Raw genomic sequence first — 11,592 nt, forward strand, 5'->3', positions numbered from 1 at the left:
GTCACCTACTGTACACACATGGTTATCTGACCAAATTATCAGGGGTACAGTAGTATCTACCATTTCTATTACTATATATCTGATATTCACACTCTTTCAAACATGATTATTTGGCTAAGTTACCAGGGGTAGTAACTAGCATAATTTATATGACTATTTCTTTCACACACACACCTCATTGGCTAGGTTAGCAAGCTAAGTTAGCTAGCTAACATCTAGCACAAGCTCACTACTAAACTGACCTGGCAATCCCACTATTGTGGACACTTGTCTCCAAGCAGCATTTTTTTGGTGTTTATGTCCCTGTAGCTGTCAGCAGTGTAATATTCATATGTGTAAACAAATGCCCTCACAGCGTCTCAGAATTCTGGAACCATCGTGATGAACTATCACAGATCAACGAAATAATTTTCAAAGGAGAGAAAATCATTATTCCTTCCAGTCTCAGAGAAGAGATTTTGACAAAGATCCATGCTGTACACATGGGCATGGAAAAGTGCAAACAGAGAGAACGGGACATTTTGTTTTGGCCCAGAATGTACAAACAAATAGAGGACATTGTTGGTAAATGCGCCATATGTCTTGAACGACGCCCCTCAAACACCAAAGAGCCAATGTTACCTCACTGTATCCCAGACCGACCCTGGCAGGTCGTGGCAAACGATCTGTTCACCTGGAACAAAAAACTACATTCTAACTGTGGACTACTACAGCAGATACTTCGAACTCGACAAGCTTCACAGCACCACATCTGCAGCTGTGATACACAAGCTGAAAGCAGTCTTTGCCAGGCATGGCATTGTAGAGACTTTAATATCTGACCATGGGCCCTGTTACAAATCAAATGAGTTTGAATCCTTCACAAAAGCATGGGAGTTCACACGTCACCACAAGCCCGCATTACCCTGAAAGTAATGGCCTTGCTGAAAAATCTGGGCAGATTGCTAAATCACTCATGGACAAAGCAAAAGCAGACGAGAGACCCCTACCTCAGTCTCCCTGAATACCACACTCCAGTTGACAACTTTAAATCACCAGCCCAGCTGTTGATGAGCCGCAGACTTCGCTCAATCCTTCCCAGCACCAACCAGCAGCTGCAACCTGAGGTCGTCAGCTACAAGGAAATGCATGGAAAACGGGCACGGAGACAACAACAACAAAAGCGATACTACGACAGGTCAGCTAGACTACTGCCACCACTGATCGACGGAGAGTCAGTTAGAATCCAGGAGCATGGCCTCTGGAAGCCCGCAGTCGTCATCCAGCCAGCTGACACTGAACGTTACATATCACGTCCACACCGCAGAAGGAACGGTGTACCGCCGCAATCGTCGTCACCTACTGAACACAAAAGAACAACATACTGATGAGATGAACTGTTCCCCTGAAAGAGAATGTGATGGACTCAACACACACACACAGCACAACATACACCATACTTACCTGCAACACCACAAGAGCTGTTGACTGACACAGAAGCATGCTCAACATCATATCGCACAAGGTCAGGAAGAGAGGTCAAGGCCAGAGCTGTCCTAGACCTGTGAAATGTCAAAGGGTGTAGGCGGATCGCTGCCCTAAAAGAGTTCCAGACTGTAAACTTGTTATTGAAAGCTAACCTGAAATGCTTAGGTATTGTATTTGTTTGAAATGTTAAGATGTTATTTCTACAGTGAAAGCTGAGTTGCTGAGAATCCCTTGTTTGAAAAGTATGTTGGATTATTGTTTAGAGTCTGTTGATTCAGTTGGTGTAGTATGTAATATAAATGGTTACTTACCTTGAGTTCAAACTACAGAGCATGTATCAAAAGAAACCCTTAGAATATGTCAACATTTCTTTTGTTTTAAAAGAAGGGGATGTAATATTCACGTGTATATATACTGAATTGTAATTGGATGCATTTTACCGCCGTATCATAGTGTGCTATGATTGGTTAAGACCACCCAAATGGTTAGGTCATGGGCAGTTTGATCCTGGTTGGCGATACGTGAACATGCCAGTTATAGCTAGCTAATAAAGAGCTACGTTAAGAAATATCCTGTAGTACTGCATTTTATTATTTTGTACAAAGTGTACAAGACAAGCAGTTGTGCCAAAAAGACACGGTTTTGAGGATACTGTGAAAATGATTCTCCCCATGTGTCCATCCGCATGCGACCATCTGCAAAAGGTGCCTGCATCAATATAGTTGCCTAGCTGCGCAAAATGTCACGCAGCAAGTGATTGCAATGACGCAGTCGGTGTGTTCGAAGCGTAAGCGGCACTTTACCGCTATCTAGTGTACATTCACTGTTACAGTGAAATGCTTACTTACAAGCCCTAAACCAACAATGCAGATAAGAAAAATACCTTAAAAAATAAATACAACAAATAATTAAAGAGCAGCAGTAAAATAACAATAGCGAGGCTATATACAAGGGGTACCGGTAAAGAGGGGGCACCGGTTAGTTGAGGTCATATGTGTTTGAATGTTAAATAACGAGACAGAGGCATTGATGCGAGTAACCAGTCTTGTTCAGTACATGACAACGCATCCGGGTATCTCAAGCACCCCGGTAAAACACAAGAGTTGCAGTAATGAACATTTACCAACAGATGGCATCACTGTGCCATCTTACACCCATAACAATATGTACATGTAGGTAGAGTTATTGAAGTGACTATGCATAGATAGCGGAGGGGGGGGCGGGGGCAATGCAAATAGTCTGGGTAGCCATTTGATTAGATGTTCGGGAGTCTTATGGCTTAAGGGTAGAAGATGTTTAGAAGCCTCTTGGAGCTAGACTTGGCGCTCTGGTACCGCTTGCCGTGCGATAGCAGAGAGAACAGTATGATTAGGGGGGCTGGAGTCTGACAATTTTTAGGGCCTTCCTCTGACACGTCAGCATGCTCTCGATGGTGCAGCAGTAGAAACTTTGGAGGATCTGAGGACCCATGCTAAATCTTTTCAGCCTCCTGAGGGGGAATGGGTTTTGTCGTGCCCTTTTCACGACTGACTTGGTGTGCTTGGACCATGTTAGTTTGTTGGTGATGTGGACACCAAGGAACTTGAAGCTCTCAACCTGTTCCACTACAGCCCTGTCGATAAGATTGCATGTTCTGTCTGTAGTCTTTTTATTCCTCGCAAATATCGTCATTAATTCACCAGAATTTGTTACATCTTCATCCCATAAGTATTGAAAGTAGCGTGATGTTACAGCTATGTTTAGACATGTGCAGTTCCACAACTGAGGTAAAATTAAAAATTAAAATGATAACATAATTATATGTTGTGGCAAAGATGCATCCATAGCAGATTGCTAAACAGTACATTTATATGGATAGCCTAATAGTCCAGTCTCAAGTCGTCACATTTGTGACTTGTCAGACTCAAGTCCAAGTCATGTGACTCGAGTCCACAAATCTGCATGAAGTGCCTTATTTGGAAATCATAATTTATTCAAAAAACAGTTTCCATCAATTTGTCACAAAGAAAGTTTGACAAAATTTAAATCCTGTCTAACTAATAAAAATGTTGATCTTGAACATTTCTCCTATATCTGCCCTTCATTACAAATGTCGCAATGATTTATTTTTTTGACATTGCTTTTATCGAATAAACCTGACGGGTATCCTTTCTGATAGAAAACACTAAATGCCTCTTCGTCTTGCCAGTAACAGAACTGGAGAGGTCAGGAGGACCATCGTTCTAAATTGTGGTTGGTGGTTTTAGCAACAGCTGTGCTAGACTGGTCGACATGGATGGTAGTGTGGATGGGGATGATTAAAGTCGTGGACCTGGATGATCTGTGCTGAAAGGAAAAGTAAAAAGGCCATGATTTTAGCGCTGTTGACAGCAGTGGCACTTCTAGTGTTGAGAACATGAACAGGGTGAAGGTAGTGAAAAACAAAAGTAATGTGTTCGAATAGGACCACAGAGTCTCATCTACACCCTATTCGTTAAGAGATTGGTGCAGTCACATTTGCCTGGTTCATTCCCAGCTCTCAACAAGGAATTGGCCCAGAAGCTGCCCTGTTCCAGGGGGCTGGAACTGATTGAATATGCCCAGAATCTGACTTTCCTGGCATCTTACCAGAATCCCCCAAGAAGCAGCCCGATGCAAATTTAAATAAATGTATACAAAGCTACCAGATCTGGTAATTTTAAATATGACCATTTAAAAGGTGCAGAAAGTGAAAGCCTGTCAGTACTATTAATGTTTGAGAAGGTTAACTAAGAAAGTACCGATGGGCTTTCACTGTTAGTTTGTCCCATCTCCATTAAGGTTTTTTAAATGCCAAAGCATGGGACAAGTAGCAGCTCTGTGCAAAGAGAGGAAGGAAACATGATTATGGTGAATGTGGGACAGTGCAGAATTTGGTGGAGGCCAGTCACAGAAAGAGACTAGAAATGTAAAAAACACAAAAAAAAAATTCATCACTCTTAATGTCTTATGCAGAGGCTGGAGGGCAGATTGGTGGAATTATTAGGCAGTGTTATGTACGCCTCTTGGAGAGAACACGCCACACTCAACTCCCCCTGGAGTGAAAGAGGTATGTGATTGTAGGTGCGGGTAAGGATGACAGAGGCAGAGAATATTACCATTTACAGGGAACTTATTTCCTTAACACAGTAATGTGGGGAAAGGGGCTGGACTGAAGCAAAGAAAGTAGAAGTTAGAGCCCCCCCCCTCACCTGCCTACCCACTACTTACCTAACCTCTTAGCACCTCCTGGCACACTAACCAAAATACAGGGGGTGGTCTGCCCAGGTCTTACCTACTGTGCATAGACAGTAAATACTACAGGTTATGTATGTCCACAGGCCTTTTGCCTAAGCACTGCCAAGATGCCTAACCCCTTCTTCCCTGGGAACAAAAACAGAATAATTACTAACGTAAAGTGAATAATTTCAATGATCAAAAACACAGTGCTTTTGCCATACACATACCTCAGAAGTAGTGGCTACAAAACACTTTCAACAAAACTGTCACTCGCCTACAACCAACACAGAACATCCAAGAAGCTCAATCTTCTCCTGACAAAGGAACACTGGCTTTTATCCAGCTGGAGAAGGAGTTGGTAATTGAAAACAGCTGTTTCCCATGACGAGAGGGTGGGTTCAGAGCGCCAATCATCGATGGGGCCGACCAATCAGCTGCTTTGTATCCAGGACACCATTTCCTGAAATACACACATACAAATCCAAAACAACACAGAAACTGGGGAGCATAACAGGCAGAATGATGGAGATAATAGTCTCCTGGAATAAGTGAAACTACTGTAGAAAATGTTGCTTAGGTCTAGACACAGATACGATACCTGTTCAGAAATCTTGCTCTAACAAATGTGTCATGTGAAAGGACACCTTAATAGGTCATCTTATTGACTTCATAGCCTTCATTGGAATGGTTATCAACCTGACTGTGTTTGTGGAAAAACTAACTGCCAATTTGAAGATCATTGTGGAAGCAGCAACAGAGTTTGTAGGCAGTGCAGAATTTGGCAGATGTTACTGTCACCAAGATTGTTGATATGTTGACTCCAAATAATACTAATTATGGATTGTCTCAGTATGATGACAAGAGCTTTGGTTTTTGTTATCCTTCTGTGGAATGCCAGTCGGAGCCCGTCGATCCTGCGGAGGCAGGGGAGCCCGTCGATCCTGCGGAGGCAGGGGAGCCCGTCGATCCTGCGGAGGCAGGGGAGCCCGTCGATCCTGCGGAGGCAGGGGAGCCCGTCGGACGATCTGGCTGAGACATGAAAGTCTGTAGCAGCTCCCGGACCCCACGTCATTCCACCTGACACAAAAAAAAAACACTCCCTGATCCTTCCTTTAGGTGAGGCGTTATTCTGAATCGATGTGTGCTGAGAGTTGGGAAGCAAGTTCAGGGAGTGAGTGTTTTAATAAATAAACACAACCTACTACAAACTAAGCAACACAGAAACATTAACGCCTGGGGAAGGAACCAAAGGGAGTGACATATATATAGGGAAGGTAATCAGGGAAGTGATATGGAGTCCAGGTGAGTCTGATGACGCGCAGGTCTGTGTAATGATGGTGACAGATGTGCGCCATAACGAGCAGCCTGGTGACCAAGAGGCCGGAGAGGGAGCACAGGTGACAAATATGAATGTGTGATCTTGGAAATCTACAGTGCAGGTCGTAATATTAAGTTACAACATTTTTACAACCCTTGTCGTCAACTATCTGTTGCGATGTTTGATGAAATATATGGAGAATTGGGCTCTATAGAGTGATGGTGGGGTGACTTCAATGCACTTAGCAGTAGCACACATACACATAGTAGCACACATACAAATGCTAATGATACTATTGTGGAAGATATGATGGAAACAAGAGCATTAGTATGTCTTAATGATGGGTGTAGTACAAGAGTTGATGTTGTTAGAGGGGTTACATCCTGCCTGGACCTCACACTGGCTGTGTGTGAATGGAATGGAATGAATGATTCTACTGTTGTAAGTGAAGATTTCCCGATTTCATGTACCATGACCTTTGATGTTACTATTCCAGATAGGGTATCATTCAGAAGATGGTGCTTTCATAAAGCAGACTGGGAAAAGTTTTGCGTTCATTACGTAAAGTCTGTTGGAGAGGCTGGTTGATGTACAGTATGTGCTGCCTCTGTGACCTCTGATTTTGAGTGCTGTGAATTTATATGTACCAGTGAGTGAAGTGGGTGAGAAATGATGGTGGCTCCAAGAGTGAAGAGTGAACTTAAGAGTGAACTCCAGCTATTCGAGAAAGATATAGGGCTTACAGAGTGTTGCGTAAGGAATATGACTCCTGAGAATCTACTTGATTTCCAAAGGATGAGTGCTTAAGTACGTAGGGCGTACTAAAAGAGAAATGCATCGAGACAGTTCTGCTCTACAATAGGCAGGGATACTGAGCTGGGGGATGTATGGTCTATTTTGAAGAAGATGACTGAAAGAAGCAAGTCCACTTGAATTGCAATTTTGGTTGTGGGTCAAAAAATGTCCGTAACTGATAAAGAAAAGGCTAACTTGTTGGGGAAGACATTTTCTAGGATACATAATAGATACATATAAGCGATGCAGGTATGATATTTTAAATGTGCATGTTAATGTGTATAAGAAAATGGATACTGTTGACGTCTTTGGATGCTGGGTTTACCATTCCGCTTTGGTCTCATTCATCTAACGACGGACGTAACAGAAGATCCCACCACAAACGGACCAAGCAGCCTGGTCAGGAGGAGAGGACACGACGGAAACCCGAGATGCAGCCCCGGGGGCAGATGACGTGGGCATCGGTGCTGAGGGGTGAGTCCGAGACCGAGGAGGAATTCTTGGACCGTTTGAGCGAGGAGTGGTGAGCAGTGGAGAGGGACGAAAGAGTTTGGAAGGGTTGGAGTCTGGAGCAAGACAGTCGCTTTGAGGAGCGTGTGACCCTTCAGGCACCATGCTTTGCGGTTACACGTACTGGGTCTCCGGTACGCATCCACAGCCTGGTGTGCTCTGTACCAGCTCCCCGCATTTGCCGTGCTAGAGTGGGCATTCAGCCAGGACGGATTGTGCCGGCTCAGCGCTCCTGGTCTCCGGTGCGTCTCTTCAACCCAGGATATCCTGCGCCGGCTCTGCGCACTGTATCTCACACAGCCCAGTGCACCCTGTGCCAGCGCCCTGCAGTTGCCAGGCTAGGGCGAGCATCCAGCCAGGACGGGTTGTGCCAGCTCTGCGCTCCAGACCTCTGGTGCGTCTCCGCGGCCCAGTATATCCTGTGCCAGCTCCACGCACCCGGTCTCCTGTGCGTCTGCCCAGCTTGGTAAGCCCTGTGCCAGTTCCACGCACCAGGCCTCCAGTGCGCCTCTCCAGCCTGGTGCGTCGTGTGCCAGCTCTACGCAACCGGCCTCCAGTGATGATCCATGGCCCGAAGCCACCAGTGTTGATCCATGGCACGAAGCCTCCAGTGATAATCCATGGCCCGAAGCCACCAGTGTTGATCCATGGCACGAAGCCTCCAGTGGTGATCCATGGCCCGAAGCCTCCAGTGGTGATCTATGGCCCGAAGCCTCCAGTGGTGATCCATGGCCCGAAGCCTCCAGTGGTGATCCATGGCACGAAGCCTGCAGTAATGATCTATGGCACGAAGCCTCCAGGGACGGTCTGCAGTCCAGAGCCTCCAGCGACGGTCTGCAGTCCAGAGCCTTCAGCGACGGTCTGCAGCCTAGAGCCTTCAGCAGGGGTCCCCAGTCCAGAGCCGCCTGCGAGGGTCCGGAGTCGGACCAATCTATGGTCCGGAGTCCCGGCGACTATCCCCGCACCAGAGGCACCACCAAAGTGGGGGAGCCTCAAGCGGAGCGAGGTCTGCATCCCGCACCGGAACCTCCACTGAGAGGAGATGCTCACACGGACCCTCCCCTATACGTTCAGGTTTGCTGCCGGAGTCCGCACCTTTGGGGGTGTACTGTCACGCCCTGACCTTAGGTAGCGTTGTTTATTATCTATTTGGTTAGGTCAGGGTGTGACTTGGGTTTCTTATGTTTCTCTTTCTTTGTTGGCCTAGTATGGTTCCCAATCAGAGGCAGCTGTTTATCGTTGTCTCTGATTGGGGATCATACTTAGGCCGCCATTTTTTCCCACCTTAGATTGTGGGATCTTGTTTTTGCATAGTTGCTGTCTAGCCCTGCTTTGGTCTCATTCATCTAACGACAGACGTAACAGCAATGAAGTTGAAAAAACAAATGGCTACTGTCTTTTTTTACATTGAAAAGGTTTATGACTCTATGTGGACAGAAGGCCTACTAATTAAGATGGAAAGACTTGGTATTGGGGGGAGATTATATAACTGTTTTCTTTATTTTTCTAGCTAAAATAGGATCCATTTTATCTGATGCCTATGGAGTTGACAATGTTATTCCTCAAGGCAGTGTTATCACTATTTTACATCGCTGCTACTCTCTATTATAAGTGATGCACCGATATGACATTTTTGGCCGATACCGATATCTGATCATTTCCTTGCCAAAAAAAAACTATACCGAAAGCCGATATTTAAAATTAGGGCGCTGCACAATTGGCCCAGCGTCATCTGGGCCATCATTATAAATAAGAATTTGTTCCTAACTGACTTGCCTAGTTAAATAAAGATAACACACACACACACCACACTGACCAAAAACATATTGTTGGCATTTACATATGTCCCAATTACCAGTAAAACATAATCTAAACCTATTTCTTTCACTTACTTGCTGTGCTGTTTCGTTGTTCATTTGTTCAGTCGTTTCCTTGGTAAAGACTGCCACTCCCCCACCTTTGGAAGATCTGTCTTGCCGAAAAATGTTATTACCAGAAAGGTTAACATCAGTATTCAAAACATTTTTCCTTAACCACGTCCCAGTAATGACCAACACATCTGGATTGGAGCTGTGAACCCACACTTCCAATTGATCCAGTTTAGGTAATAAGCTTCTTGTGTCAACGTGCAGAAACCCAGGCTTTTACGAGAGCAGAAATCAGTGAAGCAGATATCAGAGCACTAGATAGAATTGGGTTTAGCAATAGTAGATGGGCCAGGGTGTACATGCACATTTCCAGATATCATCAACAGCAATACAATCAAGGCACGGCATAGTACAGGGAGAGCTCTGCAGTGCTGATTTATGACATGTGCATCAGATGGCAACAAGATCATATTGTACAGCATTTCCATCAGGTAACATGAATACAAAGCCGGCGAGTGGTGGTTAGAATAGGATGGGAGGCCTAAAGTCTGTGTAACCAATAGAGAGTCAGAGTCCCGAATGTGGGAACAAACAGTCTGTCCCACAGTTGGGTAAAGAAAGTTAGTAGTCAACAAAGTATGCAGGATTCATGAGGCAAATAGCAAAATGCACAAGAAAAAAAATATATATAATGACTTGGGGCTAGCTATAGAGTCACTCACCCCAACAGTGGGTGTGTGCTGGAGCCGAGCGGTAGCTCAGGAGAGAGGGGTGAGTGTGGTCGGGGTACCTTTACCAGACGGGGAGACAAGCCAGGGCAGACTGAACAGATCGCCGGGTGGAATCCAAGTAGCAGTGCAGCAGGCAACAGAAGTAGGTGTCACACCCACTTGGGAGAAGCTTTTATTTCTGGAGGCAGATTTCTTATAGAAAATGCCAGTGAATGGTCTTTGAACAGCAGGAGAGGGATTCAGAGGATGCTTCAAAGACTCCTGCCACTTGTTGGGCACAAAGGCTTCAACACCTTTTACGTCACACCTTAGTGCTAATTGAAGTTGTGTCTGGTCTGTCCTTACAAGCCTGGGAGCCTTAACTCAGCTTTCAGTCCCCGTAAAATATATAATTGTAATGTACTTTATTTTTCTTTTCTTTTTTTTTCTTTTTGGCTTTCAAAATAGCATCAGACCAAACACTACTCACAGTTCCAGGTTGGATGGTGTCCTCAGGTCTCTGCTGTTGTAGAGCACCCTCCGTATAGCTTGGAAAAAGGAAACCTTGGAAGCAGTAATCTCTCCGGTTAATTTTGGTTCAACAAAGCCAAACATGTCATATTCCCCTCAAGCCAGATGAAGTAGTTCTTGCTAAACATTACCTGCCAAAAAAATAAAGATGCTATGCCACTTCTGACACGTCCTGTGTGGATAAACTGTTAGACCATGATATGTTCCCGTTACTGAAAGCAATCGTACAGGATGCACTGACCATCCGAGTTAGCAGCTGTGAGAGATCTTTCAGTGCATTAAGACGTCTACATATCTGGTTTAGAGCCCAATGACCCAAGATAGAATGCATCATGACAATTGCCAAAGATATACAGTTGAAGTCAGAAGTTTACATACACTTCTGACCCACTGGGAATGTGATGAAATAAATAAAAGCTGAAATAAATCATTCGCTCTACTATTATTCTGACATTTCGCATTCTTAAAATAAAGTGGTGATCCTAACTGACCTAAGTCAGGGAATCTTTACTAGGATTAAATGTCAGCAATTGTGAAAAACTGAGTTTAAATGTATTTGGCTAAGGTGTATTTAAACTTCCGACTTCAACTGTATATACTAACACACTTGGGAAAGAGTCATTGACAGGTTTGCACCGACAGTTTCATTTTGTTTCATTTCTAATCTTTATGGATGGACTAACATCCTAGTGTTGTGTAATATAACTCGCAAACATTGTGACTATTTAGTTGGAGAAAGGATAATATGTATGTGAAAGGATTGTATGTGTGTAAAATTGTGAAGTGTTGTTACTGCAGTGGGGTCGGAAGTGGTGTTTTTGTGTAATTAAATAGGTAGAAATATTGTCCTGTAGCTATTTGACCTTGGAAACTGTGATGTGTTACCACAAATAGTACAAAATCATGATTTGTAAGAGGTTTTGGTGCCTGCGTGTCACGCCTTGGTCATTGTATTTTGTGTTTTCGTTATATATTTGGTCAGGCCAGGGTGTGACAGGGGTTTATGTTATTGTATTTCGTATTGGGTTGTAGTATTTGGGATCGCGGCTGATTAGGGGTGTTGTATAGGCTTGGCTGCCTGAGGAGGAGTTTCGCTTTGTCTTTCGTGGGTGATTGTTCCTGTCTCTGTGTAGTGTTCACCAAATAGGCTGTAATA

The 11,592-nt window shown here is 44.4% G+C and overlaps 1 long non-coding RNA gene across 1 annotated transcript; it reads right to left on the reverse strand.

The window, feature by feature from the left end:
* Positions 1-3,648: 3,648 nt before the first annotated feature.
* LOC116375275 (uncharacterized) lies at positions 3,649-5,610 on the reverse strand. The gene is made up of 3 exons (XR_004211018.1): positions 4,932-5,610; positions 4,696-4,848; positions 3,649-3,792 (listed from the first exon to the last, which is right to left on the reverse strand). It is a non-coding gene; the product is annotated as an uncharacterized LOC116375275 (long non-coding RNA).
* Positions 5,611-11,592: the final 5,982 nt, after the last annotated feature.

The sequence above is a fragment of the Oncorhynchus kisutch genome, linkage group LG9, assembly GCF_002021735.2.
Source record: "Oncorhynchus kisutch isolate 150728-3 linkage group LG9, Okis_V2, whole genome shotgun sequence".
Lineage (NCBI taxonomy): Eukaryota > Metazoa > Chordata > Actinopteri > Salmoniformes > Salmonidae > Oncorhynchus > Oncorhynchus kisutch.